The following is a 19182-nucleotide window of genomic DNA, read 5'->3' as shown; positions in this document are numbered from 1 at the left end:
GTCAGAAGCGCGGGAGGGTGAGAGAATTCACCAGAGCCAGAGCGGGGAGCAGAGCAGGCAGAAGGACCGAAGTACACTGCTGAGGGGAGCAGCGGGCGGCAGGAGAGGTCTGCGCGCCATGTGGGACCCTCCTCCAGTGGCCGGGAGCAGCCGGGGATCGAACCGGCGCCGCAGAGGCCGCGGGCAGCTTCGCAACCCAGCGCTCAACCGCTGCGCCACCGGGGAGGCCCAAGGCCATTTACATTTAAAATAAATTATTGAGAACCCACTGCATACCTGGCACTATCTCACTTAATCATCAAATTAGTACTAGGGGGATACTCCTCCTTTTCTCTTTTTAAAGAGAAAAGGGTATTGAACAGAAATGGTAGGTAACTTATGTGATGCCAATTGCTAGTATAACACTAGTATAGATTGTTGACTCCCAAACTCAGGGTGTCTCTTTTTCTTTTTTGCATATTTTATTTATTTATTCATTCATTTATTTATTTCTTACATTGTTGTTTATTGTTATACAATAGGTGATTTCTCTGCTTGCGCGTAGTCCCCATAAATCTCCCACCACCTCATCACCCGTGCACCGTCACCACAGTCCCCTGTGCTCTTCCCTCCCTCTTTTGACCCCTCTCCCCCCTCTCCTGCTCTATGTTTAGTTTACCTGCACATTTTGTCTCTCTCTCTTTTTTTTTGACCCTTTGTTTTAATTCCCTGTATTCCTCCTTTAAGGGAAACCATCCGATATTGTTCTTTTTCCTTCTGACTCATATTACTGAGCATAATCTTAGGGTGTCTCTTTCCTGCCCCCTCATACATATCAGAATCTCCATGTGGGTGATGCTAAAACCCCTCCCAGCTTTGACATTGTAGAGGCCAGCAACTCTATGGTAACCCTTCCCCGTGAACTTCGGTGGGGGCGGGAGGGCGGGGGGGGGCGGGGGAGGCGGGGAGTAAATCACTAGGCTCTGGTCTTCTGTCATTCCCCCATCCCCACTAGGGTCTCTCCTTGTAAGGAGCAGAGGATGAGTGGGTGGGTGGCCCCCAACCACCTGAGTTTGACTTGCTCTAGCACCCTCTGACTCAGTTCCCCCACTCCTGCCCGCAGTCCCAGGCGAGATGCTTTCTGCAACAACCTCCGAAAGCTGCTCTGGGCCCTGGGCCTGCGCCCTGTCATGCTTTCTCTCTCTGAAAAACATGGAACGTTTCCTGACGTTGGCAAATGAAAAAAATCCTGCCACAATGTTCCAGGGGAGGCCCCTAGGGAAATTCCCTTCCCCAGATGTTGCCTCCTTACCTTCTGCGAGTGCGCCCGTGTGTATGCTTCTTCGGGAACATGGTACATCCGGGGGTCGCTGACAGAGGTCAACCTTGATTCTTTACTGTCCATGGTCCTTAGTGGACTGAGGTGAATATTTCCTTCCCTGACGACCCCATCATATTTTTCTTCTGAGAAGCTGCTAATGAATTTTTATCCTCTTCTTAACCCTGAGCAGCATAAGAGAGTAGTTTGGCTCACAGAGTGATAGTTGTCAGGGTCTGGTAACTTGTAGGGTGGTGTTGATTCAGCCCCATTAGAGGACAAACTGGATGTGCCAGTGGCCAGGATCTGGGATGAGCCAAGTGGTTTGTAGAGGCAATATCTGGGGAGGGGATTTTCCCCAGGTGGGCCCTGAGCAATATTTCAGACATTACTATGGGGCGAGGGGGCCGGCCGTGGTTCGGAAATCTCCCAGGCTCCCTTGTGGCTCTGCAGCTCCCTTCATCTCCATGCGCTCTGTCTTCCTCCTCTGCGCTGCTTTTCTCTTCAAACCTGGCTGTCCTGCCACTATTTCCTGCCCCCATAGTCCTCCATCTTGGGCCTTAGTATAGAGGAAGGATCACTCCACAAGGAATCCAAAAACATGGGTTCGACCACTATTTGAAAGTTTCACCACTATCTCCCTGTGTGACTTTGGGTAAAGAACTTCACTACTCTGAGCTTCTCTTCCCTCATTTGTGAAATAGGCAAAAACCAGACTGTTTAAGGTTTGACTCAGGAATTATTTTTATTTTTGGTGAATCATATGTCATTTATTTAATTTTTTAAAAATGAAATATCCTTGGTTTACATCCTTATCAGTATTTTGACAGTATAGGGTTTCTCCCCTCAGGTGTGGTCACTGTAGTGTTCCCACCACCAAAGCACCCATAGTCCTCTACCATAGACCACTGTGCTCTCACCCCTCATCCATTTTCACTCCTCCCCCTCCCCTTCTGGATTCCTCAGATTGCTGGTCAGCTTTCAAGGATTACTTTTAATGTTTGTCTTTGTCTGACCCATTGTTTGGTTTCGCTATATTCCACATATAAAAGAAACCATCTGGTATTTATCTTTCTCCTTCTGGTCTATTTCACTGAGCATAATCCCTTCCAGCTCCATTCGTGTTACTGGAAATGGCATGAGTTTATCTTTTTTGATTACTGAGTAGTATTCCATTGTGTGTACATACCACATCTTGACCAACTCATCTATTCTGGGGCATTTAGATTGTTTCCATATCTAGGCTATTGTACATAGTGCTGCAGTAAACATGGGAGTTCAGGTTTCCTTTCAAATTTCTTTGGGTAGTAGATGCCTAGTAATGGATACCTAGGTCAAGGCTGGGTTATATGCCAGATCCAGTTGTAGTTTTTTGAGGAACTGCCACGCTGCCATCAGTAAGGACTGGACCAGTCTACATTCCCACCAACAGTGTAACAGGGTTCCTTTTTCTCCACATCCTCACCAGAACTTGTTTCTGTTCTTTTTAATATAGGCCATTTTCACTGGTGTGAGGTGGTAGTTCATTGTGGTTTTGGTTTGCATTTCTTTGATGATAAGTGATGATGAACATATGCTTATTAGCCATCTACATGTCTTCTTTGGAGACGTGCCCATTTAGCTACTCTGCCTATTTTTTGATTGTTATTTGTTTTCCTTTTGTTGACTTGTATGAGCTTTTGTAGATCTTTGATATCAGTTCCTTACAAATATTTTCTCCCATTCAGTGGGGTGTATCTTTGTTTTGGTTACAGACCCCTTCATTGTGCAAAATCTTTTTAGTGTGATATAATCCCAAGTGTGTATATTCTCTTCTGTTTTCCTTGCTGCTGGGGACAAATCCACAAAGGTATCTCTCCAATTTATGTCATGGAGTGTTTTGCTTATGCTTATCTTCTTGTACTTTATGGTTTCAGGTCTTACGTCCAAGTCTTCTATCCATTTTAAGTTGATTTGTGGGTTTGGTATGAGATATTGGTATAGTTTCATTCTTTTGAAGATTTTTATTTATTTGTTTACTTACTTATTTTTGCATGGAAGAACTGGGGTGCAGGCCAGAGGTGCGGGGTTGAGAGGATTCACCAGAGACAGAGTGGGGAGCAGAACAGGCAGATCTACTGAAATACACTGCTGAGGGGAGCAGTGGGCCAGACAGGAGTGATCTGCTGGGCCATATGTGGGACAGCTCCCTCGTGAGGGATAAAACTCAGGCCATCCATTGTGGTTGGCCTTTGAGGTGATAGCGCTGAGACTTAACCTCTAGGCCACCAGGGAGGCCCCTAGTTTCATTCTTTTGGATGCAGCATTGACTCAGAATTTAAATGGAAAAAAAGTATGCAAAAAACATCTAGGGCATTCTGTTTCTTATTTTGGGGATCAAATTAGAGAATAAAGTGGAAATATTGGGGGAACTCTAACGTACTTACTGTTCACATAGGAGAAGTTGCTGTTATAATATCCCCTGTTCCCTGACTGCCCTTGCATAGATATAATAATTCAAATGGGCCCAGTCTGGCTGGTATCCTCCCACCTCCTGTATTTGCTCTGAAGACTAGCCAGTCATCTGCTACTGGAACCTCTATGTCTTGGTGTACCTTGTACCTCAAGCCTAATCAAAAGGTTCCCACAGGGTCTTCTTTCTTCTCCACAGGACAATCTTAGCCGGGCTTTTCTGCACAGAAAGGTTTTCTCAACTCCTCGCAGAGCCGGTGGCAATCTCCAGTGAATGCAAATCCTGAGAAGGGATCTATTTGGGAAGATGCAACTTGACTCAGGATGTTGTTATCGTCCATTATTGTAGACTAGGGGCCAGAAACTCAGAGAAATGAAGGATAACAAGTAGCAGGTTCTAAGGTTTGCATGCATGTTTGAGTGCATGTGTGTCTGTCTGTGTGTGTACATGTGTGTTGAGGTGCTTAGGAAGTTTATTTGGAAGTAGAAGAGAGGTGAGAAGGCTGGATAAGCTATTAAGATAACCATCAGAGGTGAGAAGTCTGGATAAGCTATTAAGATAACCATCAGAGGTGAGAAGTCTGGATAAGCTATTAAGATAACCATAGGAATCATATAAAAACCAGGAAGCAAGCCTAATAAAAATTAGGCAGTGCACCAAAAAGATACCGACTGTACTACCTCAGTCTTTTTTCTATTTGACTTGGGTCCCTGCAAGAATGATAATCTCATTTTAATATTGATAGTGTTTTGCTAGGTGCTTTGATTGGAGGGTCAAGGGGAGACAGAGAAGTAAGTTAGTTGTGTGTCTCCTGTCTGTATGAGTAGAGATAGAGTTGAGTGGAGAGGTGTAGTGATCCCAGTGGCTAATGTCATGCACTATATATAGTACGTGCTTAAAAAATGTTTGAGAGAAACGAGGGCTGCAGGTAGGAGGGCATGGCACATTTGGGGAAAGGTTAATGCATTGTGGGCAAAAAAGGCCCACGTAGTCCATGCCTCTTATTCCAGGCGTGCTATCCAGAGCCAGGATGCACTGATGAGCTCTCAGCCTTAATATGCAAGACTGCTTTAGAGCTGTGATATGTTTAGATTTGTTTTCCGCATCATTGTTCTCAGCAAGCAGCATCACCGTTTTGGTTCTTTCTTTGTCTGCCCATTATGCGCCTCTGCCTAGCAGATCCCACAGGAAACCCCTGAGCTTCACTTTGCTCCTAGGCACTTGGAATATGCCTCTCCCATTTCCTTGTACTGTCAATGGACTCTGATTTCACTAGTGGGGGCCACGATTTCTCCCCGTCCCCTTCCCCTGGGACTAATCAGGTTGCTGCACTCCAAGGTAGAGCACACTCTCACCCATCCTCTGGCTGAGTTTGGAGTTCCCAAAGCCTGGTTGCCTCTCCTGCACTTCAGGTGCAGCTGAGCAGAGTACATCTCCTGGACATCTGCCCTGTCCTTTCCTGCGCAGCCTGCCCCCCATCCCCTGCTCCCGACTCCAGTGTCCAGACGCTACCTGAGTCACTTCTTGGTGAGAAAAACTGCCCGGGAGGGCAGGCTCCTCTCTTGCTAGCTCAGTGACACCTCTGTGTGAAGCAGGCAGAGGTTCAAGAAGATTCGGACACACAGTCATCCTGGTATTGGTAACTTCAGCTGACCGACCTCTGATACAAAAGCCAGAGTATTGGTGAGGTAAACTTGCAGTGAAAGAAAATTAATCTAGAAGAAAGAACTTCCCAATTTTGAGAATTCCAAGTCACTGTGAAAAATACCATTTCCCCAGAGCCTTTCCACTCAATCTCCTGCCTCTAGCCATGCCAAGAAATGAAGATCTTTGTCTACTTTCTTATTGTCGGAAGTTCAGATTTTGGCCTGGGGCCCAGGTGAAGATGAGGATGACAGAATGACAGGGTTACCTAACTGTTTGCAACAGAGAATGCATTCCTCCCCACCCAGCCGTGCCCCAACATGCAATTGAATACCTCTCCCTTTGCCACCCTCAATAGAATGTTGTCCTTCTCTTCCCAAATAAACTTTTAAGTGATAGACTTATTTATTACAAAGGTAGGTCCAGTGCTCAGGAAACCATAGGCATAGCCTTTGGGGCTGACTGTGTGGTCCATTTCACTCTTTCTGAGCATTCAAGGAGGCCCATGTGTGAAATACCAAGTCCTGACTCATGTGAAGGCAGTTGTATGGTAACGATTTTTGGGTCATGACATGAGTAATCACAACAAAGTACTTGGTCCAAACTTGCCTCAGATTCATAGATGGTCAAGGCTTGCAAGTCCTCAGTGGTCATGCAGTCCATCACTTCCCAATTCTGGCTGACCATCAAAATTTGTGTATTTAAAATACAGCTTCTCTAGGGCCCTTGATAAGTCTACTGAAGCAGAATTTCTGAAGTGGGGCCCCAAAGTCTGTATTTTCAGTAATCTCATGAGGTGATTCTGATAATAGGCCAGGTTTGGGAAATGCTTGGTTGAATCATTTTTTTAAAAAAAATATTTATTTATTTATGCATAAAGGAACTGGGGTACAGGCCAGAGGTGCGGGGAGTGAAAGGATTCACCAGGGACAGAATGGGGGAGCAGAACAGGCAGGTTGACTGAAATACACTGCTGAGGGGAGCAGCAGGCCAGACAGGAGAGGTCTGCTGCGCCCTGGCCGGGGAGCGAATTTGTGCTACAGTGGCTGGCGATAACTTGAAAGCGCTGAGACTTTAACTCCTGTGCCACCAGGGAGGCCCTGAATCTTTTTTTTTTTTTTAAACATGTGCAAATTGAGGGAGTTTCCGGTAGCAAAGGGGCAGATGGGAAAATAAGGCCAGAGCCCTTCTGCTTGGTTCTCACTGTTCCCTTTTTGCATCTAGCACCCACATTACTTTTCCTCATCATGCCATCACTTATCATTCCTTGTCTCCAGGACTGTGAGTAGTTAGATGGTAAGACCACATCCAGTCATCTCTGACATCTGCAAGTCCTTGAGCTTGATCCTTGAAGCCAGGCTCCAACTCGCTGCACAGGTGCACATCCTTAGCCCCTTTGTCTCCATTTTTCTAAGGGTTGGGCCACGAAAACCAGTGCTCTCCTTCCCTCCAAGCAGGGATGGCTATAAAACTTGGGATGGGCCTCCCTGGTGGCACAGCAGTTCAGCGCTGGGCTGCGAAGCTGCCCACAGCCTCTGCAGCGCTGGTTCCTTCCCCTGCCGCAGGCGAGGTTCCCACATGGCGCGCAGACCTCTCCTGCCGCGCCCGCTGCTCCCCTCAGTCAGTCTGCCGGCTCTGTTCCCCGCTCTGGCTCTGGTGAATTCTCTCACCCTCCCGCGCTTCTGACTGTACCCAGTGCTTGTATAAATAAATAAATCTTTGAAAAAAAAAAAAAAGAAAACTTGGTGTGTGTGTACTGCCAGGGACCTGCACAAAGCTGTGTGAGAGCTGAGCGCTGGTGCTTGTGTGGCGTGAGCAGGAGTGTCTAGCAGCAGTAGGTTACCTGAAGCTTGGACTCGAGGTGGTTGTTTGTTTATCTCAGGGAATTTTGGCCTTGTTCCCATCACACCATTGCCAGCAACAACCTTAAGTGCAAAGATAATGACATGCTTTGAAAAATGCCTCAAACGTCATTTACCCAGCATTGAAACAACTCCTGGGAGTTGTTCCATCATGTTCACATCTTTAACTGTGCTTATCACTCACGCAGCACTATGTCTCACCCTGCTGAAGTCTGTGAGACTGCCCACGGCTTCACCCTGGTGTTCTTCAGGGGCAGGGGAGGAAGTAGGATGGAAAGATGTTGGTGGCAGGCAAGGCAGGACAGGTTGGTAGTTCGCACTTTTATGCACTGAGGTGAACTCAGTACCGAGCTAGGCAGGAGTATGGTTGAAGGGGCACTGACTGTCATTAGACCAGGGTCCTAACTCACCACTGCTGCGTTCACTTGCTTAGATGCCTTCGGCCCGCTAAGCCTCAGTTTTCCCACTCACACAATGAGGAGGTTGGACTCTGAGCCTTTCAGTTCTAATTGAATGGTGCTCATTGCAGCCAGGCTGCAGACTCCGGGGTAGATCACTCAGTGGTTGATGCCCATCCTCTGACCTCATGATGCCTTATTTATCCCACATCTTGAGTTCGCGCTTGGAAAATGTGTTTTATTCCCCCAAGGCTCAAGATTTAATCTCCAAAGCAATTTGCATATTTTCATGCCCTACTATACTGGCTTCAGTGGGCCTCAGTGGGCTTTGACATCTCAGTGCAGCCTGGCTACACCGCACTCTAGATATTTCAGCTTCTTGAAGATGGCCAGGTCCAACGGAAAACTGCTTTTCCCACTACACGTGGGCATCTGAGGGTACAGCTAACTCTGCTTTTCAGGATCCCTTTCCCAGTTCTTTCTTACCTGCTCTGCAACATCTGTGGGGCTTTTAAGCATACTGACTCCCTCAGTCACACACCCCTCTAACTAGGTCACCTGCTGGCACTGACTCGCTGCCAGCAGCCTGTGGTTTGTCTGACTGGAAAGGCCTTGATTCATCCTGTTGTGGGGAGCTTGTCTGTTTGGCAGTTTTGCTCAGGGGATTTCTCCTCTGCTTAACCTTCTTCCTCCCCACAATCCTTCCTCTCTGTTCCCCACCTCCACCCCAATCCCATGGGATCGTAGGATGGTCTTTGTTCTGGAATACGACACTATGGACTACCAGGAAGGTCCACCCTTCCTCTACCACCACTGACAGCAACAAGAGCTAGCTTGGTGAACTTCAGCATCCCCCAAAGCCATGACTAATAAACCAATAATCTAAGCAAACCTCATATGCTTGTTATGCAAGCAAGTATCGAGTCAAGTCCTCCGATCACCTCTTCCAACCAAATCATTTTCCTTGTGCCCTTTCTATTGAGAAATGATGGACCCCGCATTGTATGCCCCTAGAACCTAGCATGAGGCCTGATTGGCACATGATAGATAATAAAAATTTGTTGAATGAACACTGACTGAACAGATGAATACTAAACAGATCTAAAAGCCAAAGGAGGGCCTCCCCGGTGGCGCAGCGGTTGAGCGCTGGGTTGCGAAGCTGCCCGCAGCCTCTGCAGCGCCGGTTCGATTCCCCGGCTGCTCCCAGGCCGCTGGGGGAGGGTCCCACATGGCGCGTAGACCTCTCCTGCTGGCCCGCTGCTCCCCTCAGCAGTGTACTTTGGTCCTTCTGCCTGCTCTGCTCCCCGCTCTGGCTCTGGTGAATTCTCTCACCCTCCCGTGCTTCTGACTGTACCCAGTGCTTGTATAAATAAATAAATAAATATATTTTTTTTTTTAAAAAAAAAAAGCCAAAGGAAACAGTGTTTGCATTTTTCTGCAATGAGACCTGGATTAGCCACCACACCATCTTTTAATGTTGGACGTATCCTTCCTCTCTCGGGGTCTAAGTTTTTCTCTCTAAGGATTGGGCGCCAAACTCAATGATCCTTTGGGTGTCTTTCATTTTTGGTACTTTATGACTCCATGATCTGTACTCTTATACCAACCTCCATGCCCAAGGATGGAAAGACACCTCCGGTTAGTTATTATATAGTATTTGCTTCCTACCAATGGGAGAAAAAAAAAGTAAACTCTGGGTTTTGGACAAAATCAATTTCAGAGGAGCTACTGCTGCCCACCCTGACAACGAGGATTGCTGATTGGGCCTCACTTCTATGACGTAAAGGCACAACATTCAAGGTTCTCCACCCTTTGTCCCCTCTACCCTGTCTTTGATGGGCCATGAGAAATGGCATCCCTGAGCTCTTGTTGAGGTTGAGGTAGGCAGGTTCCTGGAAATCTGGGAGTATAGTTCATGGTAGAATAAAATCCTTATCTCCCCTTGCAAGCATACAGGTCTTGATTGTGAAAGTCTCTTGCAGTAATAAACATAAATAAGGCCTACCTGCCTGGAGTTAAAGGAAATCAGTCAGAAAACCAAAAGGTAGTGTCTTAGCTGGTCTTTCCCTTCTTGTCTCTCTGGATTGGGTTTCCATGGGGCCTTGTGGTGAAGCACTTGCATTTTATTTTAAAATCTTATTAAGAATAACCTTTAACAGACCTTCCAGTCCAAGAAATCTATGACTCTCTGATTCCGAATATGTAGCCAGTAGAAACGTGGTCTGTTTTATGTGTGGTGAGTCAGACTGGAGTTTGGGCTGGGCAGTGGGTATGTGGGCATATGGTACATTTGAGAAGGGAGGTGGAGGCTGATGTTTGAGGCAAGGCAAGGCATCCTTATCAGATGAAGAATGTATGCAGCCTTAAAGTGTAATCAATAGTTTGAAACTCTGGTCACACATACTTTCCACATATATATCTGTATATGCAGTTAAGCTCCATGATCAAACATCACACTTAAGCTAGATACTCTCTGAGGTGCATTCTAGTTCTGCTGTTCATCCTCTGACTCTGAGATTATTCAGACTTGCAATGCACTTCCCTTCCAGGCAAGGAACAAATGACCATGTCACATGGCCAGGTGTTGATTTGGCCATAAAGTGACATAGAAGTTTGGTGGTTAGTGTTGGGGGGATGCACTATGAGACAGGGAGAACCCTTTAGTTCATCAGGGCCCTGCACCTCAAGAAGAGATCATAAAAGAAGAGTGTCAATGTGTATGAGAGGAAATTTCTTATAGTGATGTGTATGTTTGCATTGAGATGTCATCCCCTAAGGGGTCCTCCCACCTATCATGGGACAAATGTCTCACAGGAGAATGTGGCAGTTAATGTGCTACACTGATCAAATCCCTTTGGTGGACTTGAGCCTCCCTGGTGTTATAAATAGGAAGGAATGAGCCTAGATTCAAGTATGTCATGCTCTGTCAGAGAGAAGGGATGTGTTACCACTAGTAAGGGGCTTGGAGGATCCCACGGTTGGGGAAAAGGCCAAAAGAGCCCTCTGTTTCAAGAAGAGAAAAGTTCAGTGTCCTTGTCTAGTCAGAGCACAATTTGAGCTAAATAACCAGCAACAGGTTGGTTCTTAACTCACCCGCCCCTGCCTCCCCCCCCCCCCCCCGCCGCCCTGCCGCCGGATCATGGTAAAATGACCAGAATAGAGCTGGCAAGCTCCCCAGGTGTCCTCCATACTGGGCATGCATTGGGGCCAGACCAGCCAGTTCCCACCACCGTTCAAACTGCCAGTCTACACTCCTCCCTGAGCATTATACCACTGCTTTTGGTGGGGAGATTTGGGAACTGGCTTGGTGGGTGGCAGACCTTCCTTTGGTCCTGCTGGAGCAGTCTTATCAGCTCCCATTCTAGGAAGGAGGGGCAGGGACATGCCATAGCTCAGGAACCATTTTGAATTAGGGAACAGGAAGTGAGCAACACAGAAGGGTAGAGGTCTAGAGCGTGTGGGGACCTCAAAGGTGCCTAATACAATGTTTTTCAAAATATGCATTACAACCCATTTTAGTGAGTCATGAAATAAATTGAAAAGGTCACAATCTTCATTTTTATTTAGGTGACATTGGTTTACAACACTGTCAGGTGTGTGTTGCCACACCACACACACCACCGAGGCACCCATAATCCTCCACCATAGTTCATTGTGCCTCCTCCACACTTTGCTCTCCCACCCCCTGTGGTAGCCTCAATTCTACAGTCAGGTTCCTAGGTGTTTTTATTTTTTTTTTTGGGGGGGGTTGGTGTTATCTGACCCTTTGTTTTCTTTCTGTATATTCCACATATGAATGACACCATCCGGTATTTGTTGTTCTCCTTTGACTTATTACTTTTCTGGTTTTTTAAAAAGATTTATTTATTTTTGCATACAAGAACTGGGGTACAGGCCAGAGATGCGGGGGGTGAGAGGATTCACTCGAGACAGAGTTGGGAACAGAACAGGCAGATTGACCAAAGTACACTGCTGAGGGGAGCAGCGGGCGAGGCAGGAGAGGTCTGCTGTGCCATGTGGGTTGCTCCCTGGCTGGCCAGGGATTGAACTCGTGTTGCAGAGGCTGCAGATAGCTTCATGGTGCTGTGCTTAACCCCTTGTGCCACCTGACTTATTTCACTTAGCATAAACTCCTCCACTTCCATCCATGTCATTGCAAATAGCAAGAGTTTATCTTTTTTTTTTCTTTTTAAGGCTGAGTAGTGTTCTATTGTGTATATGTACCACATCTTCCTAATCCACTCTTCTGTCATTGGGCACTTAGGTTTTTCCATAACTTGACTATAGTCTTCATTTTTTGGTATTATTTTTATTTCGGTAATGGTTCACAACACTATATATTATTTTCAACAATTCCTGATGAGCATCTTGGTAATCTTAATAGGAGCCTCATGGACTGGTCCAGCCGCAGCACTGCTATCAATAGGCTAAGAAAGGCACAAAACAGAACTACAGCACTCCGAAAAGCTTCTGGACAGTGAAAGAAACCATCATGAAAACAAAAGGCAACCTACTGAATAGAGGAAGATATTTGAAAATCTCATTTCTACAAAGGACTAATATCCAACATAGATAAACAACATGTAGAACTTAACAACAAAAATATAATCTATTAGAAAATGGGCAGAAGATCTATTGATAAACATTTTACCAAAGAAGATCTAATAGGATTCTTTAAAAAAAAAATGGTATCTTTTTTTATTGAGGTAGCATTGGTCTATAACACTATATATGATTTAGGGGTGTAGGTTCCTGCCTTTTCAGATGGCTGTTGCCAAACCGTACTTACCACCAAAGCACCCACAGTCCTTCAACATAGACCATTGGGCCCACAACCTTCATCTCAAAAAAATACAACGCATTAGAAACTGTCAGAGTTCATCACATAGAATAGAGGCAATTACTATTTTATGAAATTTGTTTAAGGTATATATAAACATAATGTGAAGAATTTTAAGTGTATATCAGTTCTATATATATACACAGATTTTACATAATGAAATGTGACTTGTGCAGCTACATGTATGTGTAATATATGCATTTGCACATGTAAATATACACAGGTCTTCTTCCAGCAGTGTTCACATGACATAGTTAGTCCCAAGTGTCCTCAGCTTACACTCCAAGCCCCTGGATACACTGTAGTTGGATTTGAAGTGAGGGGCCCCAGGAGCGCACAGCTCTCCTGCTGCAGTCCACCTGGAACACAGGCACGCTTAACTGTCTCCTCTTTTGCCCTCAGCAGTACATTATGAACAACTCATTTAAAAGTTTCCATGAGGCAGCACATGACAAGTTTGATAGCTGTTGAGCTTAGTGTTGTCAAACCCCCCCAGTTACCTCTCACATGTCTCTGCTAAGCCACCATTTTCTTATCCTACAGCTGTGCAAGTGACTTTTTAGCCAAGCATAAAAACTGTCATTTGTCTCTGTTACAGTTTATCTTTCACCTTGACTCACTTTAAAAAAAATCCACTTACAGGGGGCCTCCCTGGTGGCGCAGGGGTTAAGTCTCAGCACTATCAAGCCACTGCAACATGAGTTCGATCCCCGGCCAGGGAGGTGATCCACATGGCGCAGCAGACCTCTCCTGTCTTGTCGGCTATTCCCCTCAGCAGTGTATTTCAGTAGATCGGCCTGTTCTGTTCCCCACTCTGTCTTTGGTGAATCCTCTGAACTCCGCCCCTCTGTACCTCTGGCCTACACCCCAGTTTTTGTATGCATAAATAAATAAAAATAAAAAATCTTAAAAAAAAATCAACTTACATCTCCCAACCATCACCATCTCCATGCCTATTTGAGTCTGGTTTCATGGGCTTAGAGAGAGCTACATTTTATTTATTGATTTATTTTAATTTTCTTACATCGTTGTTCATTTTTGGACAGTATTTGATTTCTCCCCTTAGATGTAGTCCCGTGATTCTCCTGCCACCATAGCACCTGTGACCTATCACCGTAGTCCCCTGTGCTCTTCCTTCCCCTGTTTTGACCCCCTTTCTCCCCCTCCCCATACATTTCAATACATAAACACCATATTTAAATACTTGCTTAGTGGATCATACTTTTTCCCAGACCATTTCTTTTACTTCTCACCTGTCCTTTTTCTGAATTCCATGATGCCCCCACTTCAGCGAAGTCGATGTTCTCATTGCTTGACACCCTGCTCCCCAGACCGACTTCTATTTCCAGGTTTTTACTACCCTTCTTGCTCCTTTGTCTTTCATAGCCCAGCTTAAGTCATCTTCCGCGATGCTTTATTCACGAGCCCCAAATCACATCAATCTGTTCTCTGACTTTCGAATTTCTATTGCGTTTTCCTCTATATTGCTTCACACAATATTATATAAGAATATATACATATGTATGCGTATATGTATTATTTTTATATGTTACAAATCATATATATATATATATATATATAGTTGGAGGTGTATGACCAAGTTATGCAATCTAGTTCTACAATTTACTAGTTGTGTGTCTTTATGCAAATGATTTAATATCTATGTGTGTCTTGGTTGCCTCACAACCAGGAATATAATTGTATCTATTGCACAGGGTTACTTGCTACTTTAAGTCAATTGGTATATATGAAGTATGTAGATCAGTGCCTGGCACACGTAAGCACTCAACGAATATTAACTATGATTATTTATACTTTCACATGTTTTATCTCATTTGATCTGAAAGGAGGTTGGAGCAGAGACAGTTATCCCCATTTTACAGATAAAGTCTGCGGTTTGAGGGGTTAAGTGACTTGTCTAAGGTGATACAACAAGCAAGCTGTTTTATTTGAATTATTGGGGGATTAAATAGAGTAGGAAAGCCTGAAGTCTCTGAGAGAGGGGAGTAATGACCCTTGAGAATTTTAAAGATCTTCAGCTGGGAGTGTAGAGGAGGCTTGCTACGGGTGACAAGGAAGCAATGAGGGAGAGGATAGGCTTGACCTTGGTCGGTGTCTGTCTGGCCGTTCCAGGTAAAGGGGACCCAAGTGGTTTGGGAGAGAGTGGAGTCGGGTGTGGCTCCTTCAACATTTTAATTCTGGTAGCAAGGATCTGGGTCAGCAGGAGAATGACCAGGGCGTGGTAGCCATTTGGGGCACAGGTGGAAGTAGTTCTGAGGCATGGCTGGAGTGCACCGTGTGGGAGGGGGACAAGAACCTGCAGTGGAAGGCCAAGGCTTTGCACCTGTAGTCTAAAATGCCTGCTCACAAAGTCCGTGAGTATCTGGCTACTACATTGGTCTCTTACAATTGTTGATTGATTAGCCCTGACAACTTTATCCGATGAGCCAGCTGGCCCTTGTGAAAGGTGCACACTGTTTGCCCAATTCTGTGTGTTTGGGTGCCTGAGGGGAAAGAAGCAGCAAGGTCTCTTTTCCCAGAAGCTTCCAGTCTAAGTACTTGACTTATGTGTGAGTTGTGGTTATTGCATGGTGAAATTGTAATTTAATGAATTGTGTTCTGTAAATCAAGAAGCAAAGAAATGGATGAAGAAACTGCCCGGTGGCCCGAGGCACTGACTGGGTAAAAGGGGGCCAAGAAGGGAGTTTAGGGATTGAATTGGTGGCGGGAGAAGACATTTTGCTCCCTCCCCAACCGGGCAGCAAGCCATCTTTACAGTCCACTGTGCGGACTGAGAATCTTGGTCAGCTTGAACTTGGAAAACAGTGACTTGAAATATTAATTACCATGTGTACTTCTTCAGCTTCCTGAGCCTCCGACTGTACAATGGGTTGCTAGTAGGAAGAGAGAAGCAGTGTAATTTCCTGCAGCTCTCTAGTACACTGCTGTGAATACATGTGAGCTGCCATTGCTATGGGATGGGGACACTGGATGTCAAATTAGTAGTGATACCGTTGTTACTACTATTATAATTCACAGTCATGGTAACCGAGTGTGTGATGCCGTCAATGCTCCTGACATTCCAAAGAGCCTGCACTTGGACTCACAATGAAGTGGGACCTAATTATAATTTCCACGCCTTTAAATCTGAGCTCTGGGTAGGCAGTTCCCCAATAAACCCTTCCCAGTGGGCTGCATTAGCAGTTCTCTTTGCACCCCTCTGCAGACCAAATCATGGCCCAGCGGTAGAAACAAAGCCAGTGGCTCCCTTCTCTTGCCTGGTAAATTCCTAGAGTGTTGAAGAAGTTAGAAGGACCCTTAGAGGTCATGAAGTCTGACTCCTTCATTGAGCTGTTCAATACAAGGGGGCTCAGAGAGAGTCAGGGACTTGACCAGTCTATTTTTATCAGACATGTAAAGCAGTGGCAGAAATAGGACCCTAACCGCTCCCTGGTGGCGCAGGGGGTTAGGATGCAACCTATGAAGCTGTCCACAGCCTCTGCAGCACGAGTTCGATCCCCGGCCGACCAGGGAGCAACCCACATGGCACAGCAGACCTCTCCTGTCTCACCTGCTGCTCCCCTCAGCGGTGTATTTCAGTCAGTCTGCCTGTTCTGTTCCCCACTCTGTCTCTGGTGAATCCTCTCACACCCCACACCTCTGGCCTGTACCCCAGCTCTTGTATGCATAAATAAATAAATCTTAAAAAAAAAAAAAAGAAAAAAAAGAAATAAGACCCTAACCCAGGCCTCCTGCCTCACACGAGCCGTGTGAGCCCCCCGTGGCATCCACCTCTCTCTCGCTAGTTCTGATCTCTCTACGTCTACCAACTCCTAGTGACTTGAGCTTGTCACCTAAGCTGGCATCAGACTGAGACGACCGGCTTCCTCTAGAGCAGTGTTTCTCAGCCACAGCAGTCCATCAAAACCCCTGGGGAGCTGTAGAAAATACCGAACACTGGCCCTACCCTACACCAATTGAATCAGTTTCTCTTGGGTGTGAGGTGGTATTTTAAAAAGCTCCCTAGGTGATTCTAATGTGCAGTCAAGATAAAAATCCACTCCTCTAGAGAAAGCAGGCCTCACCTCTGTGAAACCTGAAGGCTAGCTCTCCCACAAAGCAGGCTTCTCAATCACTGTTGCCACTGCCTCCAGGTTGCCCTGCACTCCAGCCAGCCCCCGAACCCTGGTATGTGGAGTGCCTAGGAGTCTGGGGCTCAGAGTTTCAGGGTCACTGATGTCCCATTGACCCTCTTGTCATCATCTTTCCCTTCAGCCTCAGCCAGAAGTATTTTATTTCGAGTCTTCCTCTTTCTTTATCTATTACAAAGGCCTCTGAAGAGGCTGCCTGCCTCCAGTGGGAAATCCCCAAACAATTTGCTCCACTTTCTGATTTCTTGGCGGTCCCCAAAGCCTGTCTCTGCTCCACTCCACTACTCACGCTGGGTACTATCTGGAGCCATCCCCCACCCCCCACCCGGTCTCCGTGCAATTCTCATGCATGTGACCTGCTTCCTAAGAACCAGGCCTTTAGGGAGAGCAGCTCTTTGCCTGCTATCTGGATGGTTCTGGGCCCATAGTAATAGAGGGTAAGAGGGCAAAGTTGCTTATCTTTCCTCACACCACCAGGTGGCCTTTCTTTTTTCAGAAAAGTAAGATTTACTGAATATATTCCACTAACAAAATTCAACAATAGTAATCCCAAACAAAACATCTTTTTCAACATACTTTCTTCAAACAATCAATCTGGAAGGGATCATCAATATTGTTTGCTACTGTAGGCATTTTGCTTTTTAAAGTGGAGGAAAAGGGATCAGAGGGAGGGAGGGAGGAGCACAAGGGACTGTGGTGATGGTGCACGGGTGCTTTGGTGAAGGAAACTCTGTGGGGACTACATCTGAGGGGGTGGGGGAACCAAATATTGTTTAAAAATGAACAATGATGTAAAAAATAAATTAAAAAAAAACCCAGAAAATAGTGTCTTTAGATGCCCTCTCTTGGTCTGATTTCTGCTCCTTCCTTTACTTCTTCCACCCAAGACTCATACCCAGGAATATGCTTGTTAAATCTCTTGGACTGGTGTCAGGTGGGCTTTGAAAATGTAAAATCTAAGCAGAACAATAAAGAAACCCTTTGAACTAGTGCTGTAGGGGGTGGGCTTGGGGGTCCTGGAACGTCCAGCTAGTTTCCAGGCCCCACCTCACCGGGGTCCTGCCCAGATCCCCTCAAGTTAGTTGCAGACCTTGGCTCTGGCCTCTACCTGTAATGATCTTAACCCTGGGTTAAGGGTTTCCCTAGTGCCTATCAAGGTCAGAAGCTGAGACATATCCTGGGAAAGAGACAGAGGCGCTGGGGGTCTGGAGCTGAATTGAAGGCTTGGTAATCAGCAGGCAGAAATGCAGATTAGTGAGGCCTCCAGGGGAAGTAGCTGGCAGAGAGCTGTACCCCTGCCAGTCGGAGGAAATACTCACTGAAAGACAAAGCTTGGGACCCCTCACCAGGTTCCTGGTTTGTCCTGTGTTTCCAGGCCCTGCCACTTAGAGCTGTGGGATGTGGGCAAGAGGCTTACGTGTCTCAGTTTTCTCATCTATCAAGCAGGTAAACTAATACATGTCGGTGCAGGCATGTGGACCATTGCAGGTTAGGGAAATTGGGGAGGGGTCAGCAAAATAATTTTTCTCTAACTTTTTATTTATTTTTGCATAGATGAACTGGAGTGTAGGCAAGAGGTACAGTGGGATGAGAGGATTCACCAGAGACAGAGTAGGGAGCGGAACAGGCAATTCACCGAAATATACTGCTGAGGGAAGCAGCGGGCAACACAGAAGAGGTCTGCTGTGCCATGTGGGTCATCTCCCTGGCCAGGGGTCGAACTCAGGCCCTAGAGGTGATAGCTCTGAGTCTTAACCCCTACACCACCAGGGAGGCCCCCAAATATTCTTTTCTTAACCTTTCTCTATCTTGGTTCTGATAGTCAGAAGAAAGCCTGACTATCCACCATCAGAAGAAAGTCTCATGTAACTCTCCAACTCCCTTGGCTGTCTGCATTTGTCTCTGTGCTCTCCAGAAACAGGCGATCGGGAGGTAATGAAAAAGGATAAGGGGTGTCTGCAATAAGAAAGGATTTGTACATTCAGGGAACCTCGAAGGGCTACAGGAGTCAAATGGCTTTGATTGACAATGAGAGTGGGTGGTAGGAGCATGCTGGCGATGCCATAGGGCAGTGCCCTGGAAGGAAAGAGTCAAGACTCAAGGTGGCCTTACTTCAGTGCCTTGGGCGGAGGCTCTGGTCCTGTTCTCTTCTGTTCTTGCTTGCTGGAGACTCAAGGCTCCAGGTGAAACTGGGTGTGGGAAAAGCAGCTGCCACTGGGCAATGAAGGGTACGGTAGGAGCTAAAGACAGATTTCTGTGGCATCCAGGAGGATGCGTCCTGCAGACCTCCACCTACAAGGCATGTCAATGGCAAAGGGCCTCAGCTGCAGCACTCTGGAATCTACTCCAGCGTTTGTGCTGAACTACCTGCTTCGCAGCAGAGACACTAAGGTAGTCCCGTACCTCGGAGACCCAGAACTCCTTTGTCTGCTGATCTTGTGCCACGAATCCCAGATGGCCTCACCAGATCTTCCTTAGAGTGTGGGGCAGACTAGGCTACTCCCACCCAAATTTCTTTTCCGCCTTTAATTTGTTCAA

General features: G+C 46.3%; 1 protein-coding gene across 1 annotated transcript in view; it reads left to right on the top strand.

The window, feature by feature from the left end:
* Positions 1-19182, top strand: part of SLC16A2 (solute carrier family 16 member 2) — a 110386-nt gene that overhangs the window by 19760 nt on the left and 71444 nt on the right. The window lies entirely within an intron of this gene.

Source organism: Talpa occidentalis, unplaced genomic scaffold, assembly GCF_014898055.3.
Source record: "Talpa occidentalis isolate TD23 unplaced genomic scaffold, MPIMG_talOcc4v2.1 talOcc4.15, whole genome shotgun sequence".
In the NCBI taxonomy this organism is placed as follows: domain Eukaryota; kingdom Metazoa; phylum Chordata; class Mammalia; order Eulipotyphla; family Talpidae; genus Talpa; species Talpa occidentalis.
This window is presented reverse-complemented; position numbering and strand designations above follow the sequence as displayed.